The sequence below is a fragment of the Tenrec ecaudatus genome, chromosome 17 (genome assembly GCF_050624435.1).
Source record: "Tenrec ecaudatus isolate mTenEca1 chromosome 17, mTenEca1.hap1, whole genome shotgun sequence".
NCBI classification, from domain to species: Eukaryota; Metazoa; Chordata; class Mammalia; order Afrosoricida; family Tenrecidae; genus Tenrec; species Tenrec ecaudatus.
This window is the reverse complement of record NC_134546.1, coordinates 64,302,354-64,319,560: the sequence shown is the minus strand read 5'-3', so window position 1 is coordinate 64,319,560 and position 17,207 is coordinate 64,302,354. Positions and strand designations below refer to the sequence as shown.

The window sequence follows — 17,207 nt, the reverse complement described above, 5'->3', positions numbered from 1 at the left end:
GGGTGAAGGGAGACATTTATCAGTGTAAGACACGAAAAAATAATTTATAAATCATCAAGGGCTCTCGAGGGAGGAAGGGTGGGAAAGGTGGGAAAAATGAACTGATACCAAGGACTCCAGTAGAAAGAAATGTTTTGAGAATGATGATGGCAACATATGTTCAAATGTGCTTGACACAATGGATGTATGGATGGATTGTGATAAGAGCTGTATGACTTTTAAATGACAATACAATGACTTTAAAAAAAACCAATATAGGAATATCAACAGTTTTATTGGCTTTTGTCAGGTATCATTCAATAGTTTCATTAATATTTAAGACTTATAGTTTGTGTACCTCTTTTATTGTTCTTATTTAAGTATTGACTATTTGAAATAATAAACTGCCTTTTGTTATATCTTTTCCTTTTCATTAAAACAGTCATTAGGCCAGTGAGCCAACTATTAAATTATTTGAATCCCACCACTGCCCTATTTGCATAATGCCATCCAATCATTCGGTGGGCGTTCCAGAGACATGGGTGGAAGACCCGTTTTGAGAAATTTCCCTCCACCATGCCCATTTGCCAAATTCTGTTTGGGGACTGGGTTTCAATGACTCCTCTATGTTGATCCCTCTCAAGGGGCAGCACCTAAATGACGCTGCAAAGTAAAGCCATGGAGTGACGGAAGAGAAAAGAACCTGTCTCCCAAGACAGGCCTGCCTCGTAGATACTCAGAGAGTTTAAAACAGAATACGTCCAAGGGGTTTATCGTGAAACCTTTGAAAATTGCTGACATTGGAGAAGATGACTAGTAACTGCCTTGTAATTCAGTTGTAGTATATAAATTTTGTCCAGGTGTCTGTCACGATGACTTAGTCGCTGTTAGCATGGTGCACAGGGAACCTGGCGAGGCAGTGGGTAGCGGCTGGCTGCTAACAGAGAGGGATTCAAAGGCACCGCTGTTCTGAGGTGACAGCTGTGGAAACCCTCTGCGGCGGTTCTTCCCGTCCTACAGGCTTGATCTGAACCAGAACTGACTCGATAACGCTCAACAAAAACATGCTGCTGGTGTCTAAGGCCCATCAAACGGATTTTAATTACGTTCCCACTGAACGTCACCACACAGAGGAGGGTGGAAAAGTGAAAATCCTCCGTCTAAGGCCCTTTAGATGCTGTAGCTTTAGACACTCCTCTCAAATCGCCCCCAATCCACCCTCACAGCAAACACCAGAACACTTAGATCTTTTCGTGAGTTGAATTATTTATGTCGTTGTCTTCCTGAGATCGTAAGTGAAAAGGGCTGAATGAAAAGTGGAATGATTGCTACTGAAATATTTACATGTGGGATATGGCGTCTGAGATTTGTTTCAAAAAAACATGTTCAGGTGGGAGTGATTACATATGAATGGGCCTGCATTGGCCACAGGTAATGTTTTGTGGGGACTGGGTAATTCATTAACTGTATGCTTTTTATGTGTTTAAACATTACCATAATAAGACATTTGTAAAAATCGAATGTCAACTAGTTAAAATAAGCATGCATGAAAAAAGACGGGAAAGAAACACAGAAAACCAACCAGTGGCCATTGAGCCAGTGCTGAGTGATGGCAGCTCGTGTGTCGGAGTAGGACTGCTCCTCGGAGGCTTTTCAAAGGCTGCTGACTGCCCTCAAATCTTTAATGAGATCCTGCTGGAGGCAGGAGGCAGGAGGCAGGGCTAGGCCCTGCGGGGAAACACAGAATTATTTAAAGAAGGATGGACCTCTGGAGTTTTGTGAGGCTATCTGCGTAAAGGAAAGACTGGGAGCCCTGAAAGTGCTGTGGGGTAAGTCTTAGATTGCTAACCAGAAGGTTAAAAGTTCAAGCCCATAAGCTGCTCTGTGGGAGCAAGTTGAGGTTATCTGCTTCCTTAAAGATCTACGGCCTTGGAAACCCTAGCCAGGCTGGTTATGGATCAGAATCAATCTTGGTTTGGTAAATAATGGGTTATAATATAAACATGCAACCCTGGAGGTACATTGTTCAAATCTGCCATATTTTTTTAAAGCTCAACATGCAGTGGCAAGGAGAGCGGTTAGCTGACAGCTTCTGGCTCTTGGTGTTTCAGGATCCACTTTAGCTACTGATCCCAGCCACAGTCTTCCCAGATAGCCCACCGCTGAGCCTGAATGCGAGACAAGGGCTTGGCTGGGTCTGCTCAAAGGAAGACTCTTATAATGGGCAGTCTTTGCTCCAGAGGTCCCTGTAGGGGAGGATGGAGATTCCACTTGGTCAAATCTGCATCCTAGTTGGTTCTGCTTTTATCTCTTCACAGGTGTGACCCCTTGACAAACCCATTGTACTTCTAATTCCTTAGAGGATCCAACAGACACCACAAAGCAGTATGTTCACATCCGTCAAAGCAGTTGCTGCCAAGTGCATCCTAACTCGTGCTGACCTGTGTATAGCCCAGTAGAACTGGGTCCCGTCGGGTTCTCTTGGCTGTGATCTTTATAGAAACAGCTTTCTAGGCCTTTCTTGGAGTTGCTGGGAGGGTTTAAAACCCCAACCTTTCAGTCAGCAGCCAATCACAAACTGCTTGCATCACACCAGTGCCTACATTAAACAATAAACGCAATTGGTTATTTGCTGTTTGATTAGGAGTACAGTGTGCTAAGAGTACACAGAACAGAGGACTTGGCCCAGGATGTCACAGAGAAGGTAACCTTTCCCAGTAGGATTGGACAGAGAAGACCAAATGAAGGAGGTGAGCAAGATTGTATGTTAGTCTTGAGATTTGGGTGGGTTGTATCTTTTTCTCTGAAGTTATTATTTTTCATTTTTTTCTAATTGAAAATGTAATACTATTAATTATAGAACTTTGTGGGGAAATTATAAGACATTTTATATGTGTTCTAGGATACACATTCAAAGAATAGACGCACCACACCACACCCCCCTTTTTTTTGGTAACAGTCTTGTCGTTGGGTTGGCCTCTCATCACTTCCAACCCTCAATGACCCTATGTTCAACAGCCTGACCTGGAGCCATTCTCCTAATGGTTGTTGAGTCCCTGGTCATGGCCACTGGGTCGAGTCATCTCATTGAGGGTCTTTCTCTTTCCCCTGGTCTTTATGAAACATGCTGTTTTTCACAGAGAGGGATCCCTTCTGATAGCATGTTCAAAGTACATGAAACACAATTTTGCTACATTGTAGCTACACTTCTTCTAAGACGGGTGTGTTTGTTCTTCTGGGAGCCCATGGTCCATTCAGCATTCTTCTCAACATAATGATTTAAAGATGTTGCGGATGAGCTTTCACAGATATGGGAGGTAAGGGAAAGTACACAGTTTCTATCAGGCATATCTTAATCCTCAAAGCGACACCATTGCTTGTTAACACTTCCAAGAGGTATTTTGGAGCCGCTTTGGCCAGTGCAGCACATCATTTGATTTCCTGACTGCTGCTGCTGTGGGTATTGATTGTTGATCTAAGTAAAATGAAATTCTCGACAACTTTGATCGTTTTTCCATTTATAAGGATGTTATTTATGGGCCCAGTTATGGCAATTTTTATTTTCTTTATGTTGATATATAATCCATACTGAAAGCTGTAGTCCTTGATCTTCATAAGTAAATGCTTTATGTCCTCTTCATTGTGAGCCAGTAAGGTTGTGTGTGTCATCTGCATACTGCATATCGTTAGTGAGTCTTCCTCCGATCTTGATGCTGAGCTCTTCTTCATATTAATTCTTCTTCACATTCTTCATATAAACCCAGCTTCTTGGATTATTTGGTTAGCACATAAGTATGGTAAAGGACATAACCTTGACACGTCCTTCTTGATGTTAAAGCACTCAGTACTCTCTTATTCTGTTCAAATGACTGCTTCGTTGTCTATGTACAGGTTCCACACGAGCACAGTTAAGTGTTTTGACATTCCTATTTTTCACAATGTTATGATCTGTACAGTCCAATGCCTTTTCAGAGTCAACAAATCTCAAGTAAACAGTTGTCTGTCTGTTTTGTTGTTGTGCCGTGGTGGCTTGTGTGTTGTGATGCTGGAAGCTAGGTCACAGGTATTTTTAATACCAGCAGCGTCACCTAAATTGAACAGGTGTCAGCAGAGCTTCCAGACTAACAACAGTCTACAAAGAAGGAATAGCCTGCCCGCTTCAGAGGGATTAGCCACTGAAAACCTTATGGACAGCAGGGGAAATGATTAGATAAGGAAAGCTTTATGAATAGCAGCAAATCATTGTCAAAGATAGTGCCAGAGGTGAGCCTTTGAGGTCAGAAGGCGCTCAGCATAGGGCTGAGGGAGAGCTGCCTTATGAAGAGGGAATTGACCAGAAGGATGTGGGTGGAGCAAAGCCTTTGAGACCTTCATTTGCTGATGGAGCATGACTCGAAATGAGGAGGAACAGATGTAAATATCTATTAATTGGAACTTGGAAGGTGTGAAGTATTAACCTAGAAAAATTGGAAGTCGTCAACAATGAAATGGAACACCTAAAAACCATTATCCTAGGCACTAGGGAGCTGAAAGAGATGGGTGTTGGCTATTTGGAATCATATGGTTTACTATGCTGGGAATGACAGATTTAAGAAAAAGAACTTTGCATTCTTCATCCGAAAGCACATTTCAAGATCGATCTTGAAGTCCATTGTTGTTTGTGATAGGATAACAACTATCTGCCTACAAGGAAAGTCAGTATAACTATTACTCAAATTTATGCTCCAACCATGAAAGCTAGTCATGCAGAAATTGAAGAACTTTACCAATATCTGAAATTGATCAAACATGTAATCAAGATACATTGATAATTATTGGCAATTGGAATGCAAAAGTTGGAAACAAGGAGGAAAGAACAGTAGTTGTAAAATATGACTTTGGTGATAGAAAGGAAGCTGAAAATCATACACTAGAATTCTGGAAGACCAATGACTTCTCATCACAAATACCTTTTTCCCACAACATAAAAGGTGGCTCTACATGTGGACATCTCCAGGTGGAATACACAGAAATAAAATCGACTGCATCTGTGGGAAGAGATGCTGTAGAAGTTCACTACCAGCTAAACCAAGGCCAGTGGCTGACTGTGGAACAGACTCTCAATGGTCCATATGGTAAATTCAGTATGAACCTGAAGAAGGTTTAATCGAGTCAATGAGAAACAAAATAAAACTTGGGTGTATCTTACCTGAATTTTGAAAACATCTCAAGAACAGGTTTGGCGCATTGAACACTAATGACAGAAGACCTGATGAGCTGTAGGATGACATCAGAGCATGTTACATGAAGAAAACAAAAGGCCATTCAAAAGACGGGGGGGGGGGGGGGCGGGCAGAAAGGAAGAGATGATCAAAGGTGATTTCAGAGAGACTCTTACACTTACACTTACTCTTAATCCTAGAATAGCTAAGGCACATGGAAGAAATGATGAAGTCAAAGAAATGAACAGAACATTTCAAAAGGCAGCTTGAGAAGATAATGAAATACGCAAAGACCTAGAGTTAGAAAACCAAAGAGAATATGCTCAACTTATCTCAAATGGAGAGATAATAAGAGAAAATTTAATAAGAGAAAATTCAAGCTTCAAGTTGCATTATGGAGAGATTCTATGGAGAAAATATTGAATGATGCAGGCACCATCAAAAGATGTGAAGAATACAAGGAGTCACTATACCAAACAGAACTAATTGACATTCAACCATTGCAAGAGGCACATATGATGGAGAACCAGTGGTACTGAAGGAAGAAGACCAGCTGCAATGAAGGCATTAGGCCAAAGCAAGGCTCCGGGTACTGATGGAATACCAATCACAATGTCTCAACAACCTGTTAAAGCACTGGAAGCACTCCTCTATGCTAAGAAACTTGGAAGACAGCTACTTAATCAATTGACTGGAAGAATCTGTATCCATTGTAAAGAAAGGTGATCCAATAGAATGTGCAAATCATAGAATAGAATCGTTGATATCACATGCAAGTAAAATTTTGCTGAAGCTCAACCGTGGTTGCAGCAGTACATTGATAGGGAGCTGCCAGAAATTCAGGCTGCATTCAGGCCATGGGATAAGGACATCATTGTTGATGTCAGAAGGACCTTGTCCGAAAGAGAATACCAGAAAGCTGTTTCCTTGTGTTTTGTTGACTGTGCAGAGGCATTAGACTGTGTGGACCATAACAAACGATAGATAGTCTTGAGAATTCCAGAACACTGTACTATGCTCATGTGCAATCTGTACCTGATTAAGAGGCAGTGTGCAAACAGATCAAGGGAATACTGCATTGTTTAAAATAAAGAAAGGTATGTGTTATGGATTTATCATCTAGTTCATCTGCTCGGACCATAGACCAGGGATGTGAACAGCATTGTTATCATGCAGAGTGCACTGGGAAATGGACTACTGCAGATGCAGTTAGGTTAAAATTTAACGCCTTATTATTTGACCTCCTTTGGATCCACTTTTAATTTGTTTTTGTTTTTAATATTTTATTTAAGTTCTTTTTAAAAAAACATTTTAGTAGGGGCTCTTTAAGTTCTTATCTGTTTTACTTTATTACTGTTGTTCTTGTTTTTTTGTTTGTTTTTTGGTATCCTATTCTGTATAGGAAATCCAAGATTGGTACATCTATAGATAGTAACTGAATTAAGGGTTTCTTAAGGGCATGGCAGGGGAGGTTGGGGGAAAATTGGAAGATAAAAATGAGTGCAAGAAGGAAATGTTCTAAAATTGATTGTGGTGGTAATCATACAACTTTTTAATATGATTAAGTATGAATTGTATATGTAATTATATGCCAATAAAACTTTTTTTTAAAGGTGTGTGTCAGAAAACCAACCCAGGGACAAGGGGACAAGTGAACAAGTGAACTAAAATCAATGGAGAGAAGGGCGTAGGATCCCTAGTGGGGCTTAATCAAGGAAATGTAGCAGCAAGAAATTATTAAACCCAAATGAAGGCCGAACATGGTGGTGTGACAAGAGGAAACTAAAAGGAAATAGAGGAAAGAACCAGGAGACAAAGGTCATTTATAGAGGTCTAATTACAGCATATATATATATATTCCCCAGAGGGGAATAGAACTATGCACTCATATCTACATGTTAAGAAGTAAGGTTACAGATGGACATTGGGCCTTGACTCAAGAACTCCCTCAACACAAGAACACTTTGTTCTTATAATCTGGTATTCTGTGATGCTCACCTTTCCGACAAGATCACTGAAGACAAAATGGGTGCATAAGCAAATGTGGTGAAGAAAGCTGATGGTGCCCGGCTATCAAAAGATACAGCATTTGGGGTCTTAAAGGCTTGAAGATAAACAAGCAGACATCTAGCTGAGAAGCAACAAAGCCTATATGGAAGAGACACACCAGCCTGTGTAATAATGAGGTGTCAATGGGATCAGGTATCAGGCATGCCCATCTGTAGACAATTGGACATCCCCCTACAGAGGGGTCACAGGGAAGAGATGAGCTAGTCAGGGTGTAGTATAGCACCAATGAAACACACAACTTTCCTCTAGTTCTTTGGTGCTTCCTTCCCCCGTTATGACCTCAATTCTACTCTACAAATCAGATTAGACCAGAACATGTACACTGCTACAGATAAGAGCCCCTCAACACAGGGAATCCAGGATAGATAATCCCCTCAGGGCCAGTAAGGAGAGTAGAGATATTAGGAGGATTAGGGAAGAGTAGAGGGAGGAAGGGGAAATCAATCACAAGGATAAACCTGTAACACCCCCCCATGGGAATGAACAACAGAAAAGTGAGGGGCAACTGAGGAGGATGTAAGATATATAAGTTAATTATAACTTATCAAAAGTTCATGATGGAGGGTGGAAGGGGGAGGGAGGGGAAAATGGGGAGCTGAAATCAGGGGCTCAAATGGGAAGAGAATGCTTTGAAAATGATGATGGCAGCATATGTGCAAATGTGTTTGACACACTGGACGAATGTATGGATTGTGATAAGAATTATATGAGCCCCCAATAAAATGATTTCAAAACAAAAAAGAGAATGATGATGGCAACAAATGTACACATGTGCTTGACACATGGATGTATGTATGGATTGTGATAAGAGCTGTATGAGCCCCCAATAAAATGATGAAAAATTAAAACAAACAAAAAGTATTTAATTAAAAAATGTGTGTGTCAGGGTTGTATCCTTTCACTATATTAATTTAATCTGTATGCTGAGCAATTAGAGAAGCTAGGTTATATGAAAAAGAATGTGGTATTAGAATTTGTGGAAAGCTTATTAACAGTGTGTGATATGCAGATGACACAGCCTTGCTTGCTGAAAGTGAGGAAGACTTGAAGCACTTGCAGATGAAGGGTGGTAGCTTTCAGGATGTATTACACTGAAGAAAACGAAAATCCTCACAACTGGATCAAGAGGTAACATCATGATAAATCGAGAAACAATTGAAGTTGTCAAAGATTTCATCTTGCTTGAATCCACAATTAATGCTCATGGAAGCATCGGTCAAGAGAGCAAATGACACATTGCATTGGATAAATCTGCTGCACAAGTCCTCTTTAATGTGTTGAAAAACACGGATGTTACTTTGAGGACTAAGGTGCATTTGAGCTTAGCCATATTATTTTCAATTGCCTCACAGGCATGTGAAAGTTGGACATCGACTAAGGAAGACCTAAGAAGCATTGATGCGTTTGAATGGTGGTGCCAATGAGAAATATTGAAGGCGCCATGGACTGCCAAAAGAACAAACACATCTGTTTGGGAAGAAGTACAACCAGAATGCTTCTTAGAAGCAAGGATGTTGAGACACCTCACATACTTTGGCTATGTTATCAGGAGAGACCAGTCTCTGGAGTAGGACATCGTGCTTGGTAAAGTAGATGGGGAGTGAAGAAGAGGAAGGTTCTCGACAAGATGGATTGGAACACTGACTGCAACCATAGGCTCAAACATAAGAACGTTTGTGAGGAAGGCACAGGACCGCGCAGTGTTTTGTTCTGTTGTACATAGGGTCCCTCTGAGTAACAACAGCCTTAATAACACCTAACAACACCAACAACAAACATCTCCCTAGTATTCTTTGCTTTCTGCCAAGATCCATCTGACATCTCTCATTCCACATCCCTTTTTCAATTTGGCTTGAGTTTCTGAAGCTCCCTGTCAATGCACTGCTGTTAACTGTTTTTTTTTTTAATTGCCTTATACAAAAGTTTGCATGTGGTATTATGTGATATGTTAAATTCTGCATTCTGTTGGATTGCCTTTCTTTGGAATGGGCACAGATATACAAGGGGGTACGCCCCCAAAAAACCCAGAAAAAAGTTCTGCTGGGCAGAGCTTTTGTAGTACCAATTTTTCTCAAGAGGTGAGCATCCAGCAACTTTCTCTGAGTTAGTGCACCCAGTGGCATTGCCTGGGAATGTTTGTTCTCTCTGCTCACAGTGATTTTTTTCATAAAAGCAGTCTCACTCAAACCTCGTTTTTTGGGATGGCCAATTTAAGAGAACAGTGTGTGGCTGTGAAATGCTTGGGAAAATGCTGCAGAAGCTGTTGTGATGTTGAACACAGTTTACAAGGACAGTACTATGGGAAAAACTCAAGTGTATGAGTGGTTTTCATGGTTTCAAAAAAGGTGAAATGTCAATTGATGACAAACCTAGTTCTGGATGTCCATCAACTTCCCCAACATATGAAAATGCAAACTCATAGTGCATTTGGATTATGTTCCACCAGGTCAAAATGCTAATCAAGCTTTCAATTTGGAAAGGTTCTGAAGGGGTAGCATAACAGTGTGCGACAAAAAAAAAACGAAGGACTTATTTGGGGCATATGGGAGACTGCTTTTGTCACCTCAACCATGCATCTGCTCACGCAGCCATCTCAGTGCACCAGTTTTTGGCAAAAAACAGCATGCCTTTCTTGCCCCACACACCTTATCACTTGACCTCGCTCCATGTGATTTCTTTTTGTTTCCATGAATAAAGAGGGACATGAAAGGACAGCAATTTGATGACATAGAAGAGGTGAAGAAAAAAATGAGGGAGGTGATGTTAACCATTCAAACAGAAGAGTTTGAAAAATGTTTCTAAGAATGAATCACAGATTTGACAAATTTATGAAGCGTAATGGAGAGTACTTTGAGGTGATAAGGTTGTTTAGTTAAAAAAATTAAATACATAGCTTTGAAAACAATTTTGGTTTTTTGGGTGTATCCCCTCCTACATCTCTTCTGGTTGGTTGGTCACATAGCTGTCTTCCAAAAAAAATTGTTTTACATAGTTGAGTCAGCATTTCAGTGTTATATCCATTTGTTGAATCATTTCAATGTGGTGCCATCAATTCTTGGGATCTTGTTTTTATCCAATGCCTTCAGTGAAGTTTGTACTTATTCCTTCAAAACATTGGTTCTTGATTATATGTTCCCTCCTGAATCGGTTGAACCAGTTCTTTCGGTCGTGTCAATCTGTGTAGTCATTATTTTTTGATACTTCCTACATAGTTCCAACATTTTTTGCATCGCGGCCACACAAGCCCCCACAGCACAACAAACGATCCAGTAACTGATGAGTGATAGCCTTATTGGGCTATACTTCACATACTGTAGAGTTCACCTATTTAAAGCATCCAACTCAATGGGTTTTAATGTATTGGGATTTGTACCCATCCTCACAAGAATTTTTAGGACATTTTAATCACCCGAAAAAGAAACCCTTTAGTAGTAAGCGCCTTCTCACCTCCTCGCCACCATTCTCCCAGCCACCTCCCAGCCCTAGACCACCCATTCTCCCAGCCCTAGACCACTGTCAACCCACTTTCTGTCTCTATAAGGTCACCAAGTGTGGACATATGCTAAAACCACTCAATTGGACACTGTAAAAGGGTAAAGTTTATGGGATGTGATTGTTTTTCTCCCTTTTGAATTTTTCTCAAACAGAAAATTTTTAACTCCAAATAATGATTTTAGAAAATCCTTCAAAAGTCATAGTGTTCATTTCTTTCCCTTGTCCTATTGCATTAGCTAGGCTGTCTGGGAAAGCATTTCACAAGAGAGCCGGAGTTGACAGCTTCGTCTTGTTTCTTTTCTTTTTAATAGGCGTATTGAGATGTAATTCGGTCTGTATGAGAAAAATAATGCTAAGTTAAATCTCACTATGGAAAAGTTCCCTAAAATATTTCATTAAAAGTTAAAACACAAATAAAAATCTTGGGAAAAGATCTGCAACATAGGTTATTGTCAAAGGATTAATAGTCTTAATTCTATGAAGAACTTTAATCAATGATTAAGCAAATGATAAATTCCTGGTAAAAAAATGGTTAAGGATTTGAAAGAATATGTATAAGAAATAAAAAGAGGCAATAGACATTTAAAAAATTTTAATTCCACTTGCAAAGGAGCTATAACTTTTATTTAATAAATATAAATGATCGAAGGTGAAATGATACATCCTTAGGAAGGCATTTTATTTTCTTTATATTTTATCTTGTTGAGGATAAAACAGCAACAGGAAAGCATTTTGTCTAAAAAATGTATCTAAAGGAAATAATTTTGCTACTGTATGCTTATAGTATCAGAACATTGGGAAGATCCTAAATTGCTGAGTCCTCTATTTGTTAATATAGAAAGTTACTAGTGGAAAGTTGGGTTGCTCAACAATTTGTCTAAAATTTCACTTACGCAAAATGAACTAACATCTTTATTTTACAAGTTTTTTACTTAAACAGTGAAAAAATGTGTCTCAAAGTATTAGTACTATTTGAAGAAAGAGGGAGAGACTATTAGTATATTTCAATTTCTAGTAATAGAAAGTGGTAGTTACATAATCTGTTGTCGATTTGAGACTTTTGAGTGAAGGGGTGGGGTTTAACCTGTCAATCAGGTCGCAGCTTGATGACCTCATTTGGAGGCGCTAAGGAGATAAATAGCTCGCTGTAGACGGAACACACAGCTCTCTCCCTGAGAGACATTACTGACAATGAGCCCGATTGAGCTATGCTGATGCAGCCAGAGTTCTGGAGCCAAAGGAGCCACGGAGAGACCGCTGCCAGAGCTGAGATGCTTATACCGCTACTGGATCCACAAGACTTCCCACCCACAGACCTGTGATTTTCCTGAATTTGGCAGCATTGCATGGGTTTCGAGTCTGAAGAGGAATTTAGAGGCTGGTATCAGATATACAGGCTAATATCAGACTTACAGACTTGATCTGGACTGGTCTGGGATGTTTTCTGATTATACAATTGCTCTTGTATATAAAGCTCTTTCTTATACACATATGAGGTGCCTATGAATTTGTTTCTCTAGTCAACCCGGACTAACACAGAAAATTAGGAATAGTTTATTATTCACAATAAGTAAAATATATTAGCCAACTAACCAAAATATTCAAAGGTAGAATGTCCTTGGTAGGGGCCAATTCAGGAGTTCACTAGTATCATTCAACTACCAGTTATTTTGTCTTGCCTCCTGCCTCCCAATGGAAAGGCCCCATTCCCAGGCTGGCTCCCCTTGGTGGTTGGAGGACTGCTATTGCAGTCAGGGTCTGGGGTTTTTCATTCAGGCTCCAAAGAGTAAGAAGTTTATATTCACATTCATTGTATAGCAGTGTGGGGAGTTCCTATGATTGGACCATATTAGGTTATGTGCCTATTCCAGAATCATGAGTAATGTTGACAGAATCATGTACTATGTTGACATCCAAAGAAAACAGCAAAAGTATAAAGAAAATACAATATGGAAGCAACTTTGTCATAATGGCTGAGCATTTAGAGAACATGGGCAAGGGTATTATATTTATGGTAATATATGGGCCATAACCTCCTCACAACTTGCAAAACTTTTCATTGTCCAGTTGATTTTAATGTAGATTAAAACAAAAAAACCCTGTTCGTAATAACTGGAACCTAGTCTCTAACTTCATTTTATATACGAACTATTTCACATGGATTTAGTGTAAACTGTATTTCCAGATAGGCGATTAATGAGTAAGTACAGATAACACTTTGTTTCACTTGGGACTTTACTGAGAGTTGCTCACTCCATATTTCAGAAAGGTCATGTTTTCAGCAGTTGGTGCTACTTGTGGTGCTTGACTCACCAATTCAGCCCCGAATCTTGCAATTCACACTGCATATTTTAACATCTCAGAAAATCAGGATGTCTCCTACAACCAATGGCATCTTAGAGTCTTTGAAATGTGGTACTGAGTGCTAGTATGCATTTGTAGCTGTTTGGGTATGTGTGACCGCCTCCCTACTGGTCTCCCTATTCCCAACCTTGTTGTTGGGCGCTCTCCAGTTGGGGAAAGCACTGGCTTGCTAACTGCAATGTTGGCTGTTGAAACCCAGCAGCCACTCCGTGGGAGAAAGATAAATCTATCTCCTCTGGTAAATATTTGCAGCTTCAGAAACCCTCTAGAGGACAGCTATCGGTATAGATTTGATGGCAATGGTGGGGTCTTGTCACTGACTCACAAGCCCATGTGACAAGAGTTACAATTGTTCCAAGGGGGGTTCTTGGCTATAATCTTCACAGAAGCAGATTGGTGGGTGTTTCCCCTCAAACTCCATCCCAAGTCTGGGCAGGTTCAAACTACCAACTTTTCAGTTAGCAGCTGAACTCTGCTGGCCTGTTTGTGCCACCTAGGTTCCTTGCTTCCCCCTCCGTTAATGCCCTAGAATCTAAATAAGGGAGCCTGGCTTTTCCTTTTAAAGTGTATGCCAGATCATGTTATTCCTCTGAGCACAACCATCTAAAGACTTCCCGGTATGCTGATTCCTCACTTAAGAACACAGTTAGGTTCCCAAGACCAGGTCATTATGGGAAAATTGAAATTATGCAAAATGGAGGATGACCATATCATTACATAACATCCAAATAACATATCTAACTGTTAAACCACTGAGAAGGATGGCTCAGCACGGTGACACCTAACTTCAACCATCACATCCGATGTTAATACTGTTGCCTAGCAAGTTGGTGATCGTTAATGCCAGATGTGTAGATTTTTCACTACTGTAAACGACTGCCTACGGAAAATAGTTGGCCAATAAGTTCTAAGTGTATAAACCAGTTTCCTTGTACCATGACCCAGAAGGTCATCTATGACCCCCCCCCCCTTTGTGTGTCATTTCTGCTTCTACTTATACTACCCTCTACTTCACTGGCCCCATTGAAGTCAACACACTAGACAGACCAGGTTCTACCTCAGGGCCTTTGTGCTAGCTGTTTGTGCTGCCTGGGCTCTGTCCCCCGAGATAGAGGCCTGATTCATTCTCTCACCTCCTTCCAATCTTTGCTCAAATGTTACTTTCTCAGTGAGGCCTGTCTTGACCACTGTGTTTTAAACTGCCACCTGCTGCCCACTTTCTTAGCCCCTGCAATTCGGTTTCCCTCTAGCCAAGCACCACATTTCTTTTTATGCCATAATGCTTACCACATTCCAATGTAATATACAGATTACCTATGTATGATGTGGATTGTTGTCTATCGCACACCAGCCTACTAGAATATAGGCTCCACGAGGCAAGGATTCCTGTCTATATTCCCAGTACACTTTGAGCAGTGTTCAACACAGAGTAGGTGCCCAATATTTTTTTTAATTTGAATTTTTGCAAGCATCTCATGACTTCATTACATATTCTAGTATACTTGTGCCTAAGTGTTTATATGTGAAATATATATATTTTAAAATGAATTACTTTCCTAACATTTCTCCTTTATGCCAGTTACAGCCTTATATCAATGTTTAAAAATAATTTGCCTAAGAAATTATATCGCACTGGTTCCACCCATAGCCATCTTACTTTCCCTAAGGCTCCTCCTGTGACACAAATACTATTCAGTCACCCTCTGTTCACGTTTGTGACTTCAGGCCAGAGCATCCCAGGTGTCACCTGGGAAAGAAGTTCTGTGGCGTGGTGAAGCTGTGAAAGGCTATGTTCAATACTATTTTTTAAAAAAAGATCTCTCAAATGTGCTTGATATAATTAGTGTATGGATTGTTATAAGAGCTGTAGGAGCCCCCAATAAAATGACTTATTAATTTAAAAAAAATCTCACTACAGCAGAATTTCTAGAGACTGTAAATTGCACTGTGCTAAGGGAGTTGCTAAGGGGAGTGACAATGGGTGGTGTTTCTCGATGCATCTGACAGGGACTCTTCAACCTCAGGACACACACCCACCACAATGACCTACAGGGACAGTCTCCTGGCAGCAATGACCTTGCTCAATCAGGATGCCCTTATCCTTACCATCTAACTTCCCTTACTTCCCCAAATGGGGTCCCTTCCTTTTCCTCCTCCAGGGAGTTCTTCCTGATTACACCAGTCTTTCTCAACTGTGGCACTAATCACCAGAATTCTCATTAGTTACTCCTACTGAATGGTCTAGTTATTAATATTCCCCCTCTAATAGGCCTATCTTGTTAGGCCAACCCAAGTAGTGACTTAAAAATAATCTCCAGTAGCATATAATTAGGTACCCTATAAATACTTGACTGCTGGTATAGTATCTTGCCTCTCCCTAAATAAGAATGCTTACTCTGCATAAAGCAGTATCTAGGGCCTTTGAGAAAACTTTTTTTTTTAAATCACTTTATACTTTCAGAGAAAGCATTGAAAATGGGACTGCCACAAGTCATCACAAAGTAGGTGAATTAAAACAACACATTCTAAAATCTAGTTCTTTAGGTCAGGAGTTTGACACAGGTCTCCCTGGGCTAAAATCAGGGTGTCAAAAGAGATGTGTTTCTGATGGGGCTTTTAGTAGAGGGTTTCTTTTCCAGCTTTTGAGGCTTCCTCATTCCTAGACGCCTGGTCCCCTTCCTCCATATCAGAGCCAGCCAAGACTGAGGCCAGTCTTCCTTGGATAGCATCACTCTGCCTTCTCTTCTGCCTCTTTCTCCCATTTTAAAGGGCTGTTTAAGGTCATTGGAGCCCTGATGGTATAGTGGTTACAGGTTGGGTGCTAACTGCAGTTTGAAACCACCCTTGGGGAGAAAGAAGAGCTTCCTAGTCCCGTGAGGAGGCAGAGTCTCGGAAATGCACAGCGACAGTTCAGCCCTGTCCTATAGGGTCACTGTGAGTTGGCATCAGCTCGGTGGCATTGAGTTTGGTTTTTGGTTTAAAGGCTACATTGGAAAGAAAAAAAAAAAAGGCTACATTGGACCCATCTAGGGAAACCTGAATCATCCATCTGTTTTAGGTCAGTTCATTAGTAAACCTGAATTCCTCTTTACCAGGTAACCGATCATATTCGTTTCTGAGGATCAGGACATGGATATCTTTGGAGGGGCAACTTTGCCCAAAAGTCTAAATTGAGAGTTTGCAATCGGCAGTAAGGGGTGTGATAATAAAGGGGAAACACGTCTTTGAAATGACAAAACTCTCTTCAAATATGGGGAGGGAAATCACTTGATTCTAAGTACCCTCGAAAATGGAAAGTAAGACAATAAAATGAAAATGACCATCTTTCGTTCCTCATGGTGAGTAATTACGTAAACGTTTTAGTGTAGAAGCTGACAAAAAGTAACAGGCCCAGGGAAGTTCTTGATGAAGCCTGATGAGGAGGGTGGTGAAGTTCTCTGAATGACATCTGGAGATGGTTTGAGATTTCCCGGAGAAAGTGAATGAGAAGAACCTGTTCTTTAATGGAGCTGGAGATAGAAAATTCCAGAAAAAGGAATCAAGTTTCATTAAAGAAGCTTTTAAATTCAGGTTTGAGGCAACAGCACCTAACTGAAGATGCTCCTTGTGAGATACTGAGTTGAGGGTATAACACACAGTAGGAAACTTGGGAGGTTTTTGAAGTCACAAATTTCGAGATGCACTCAAACGCCTGGCGTCCCATGGTTCTACAACCATCACTTCATGAATAAATGAATTATAAAAGGGAGCAGGAAAACAGGTTCCACCGAGATTTGAACTCGGATCGCTGGATTCAGAGTCCAGAGTGCTAACCATTACACCATGGAACCGGCACGCTCACGTCTCCGACTTCAGCCTTGTAAACCTCAGGAAGCCCCGCCCCCGCCCCCAACCAACCACACAGAGGACCTGGCGGCCTCGAGGGCCGGGTCCCGGGATTGAGCGAGGCCTTGAAGAGCGTAACCAACTGGGAAGCCGAGATTCATTGTCCCACTAGATCCTCCTTAAGCCCCGACTGCTACTCCGTGCGAGCACGGACTCCTCTCCCGAGCGCGGAGGCCGGGCGCCGCCTCCCCGGAAGTACTTCCCCTTCGGGGC

At 40.9% G+C, this 17,207-nt stretch overlaps 1 non-coding gene across 1 annotated transcript; it reads right to left on the bottom strand.

Annotated features, from left to right (window-relative positions):
- Nucleotides 1-16,867: 16,867 nt before the first annotated feature.
- Nucleotides 16,868-16,939, bottom strand: TRNAQ-CUG (transfer RNA glutamine (anticodon CUG)). The gene has a single exon. It is a non-coding gene; the product is annotated as a tRNA-Gln (tRNA).
- Nucleotides 16,940-17,207: the final 268 nt, after the last annotated feature.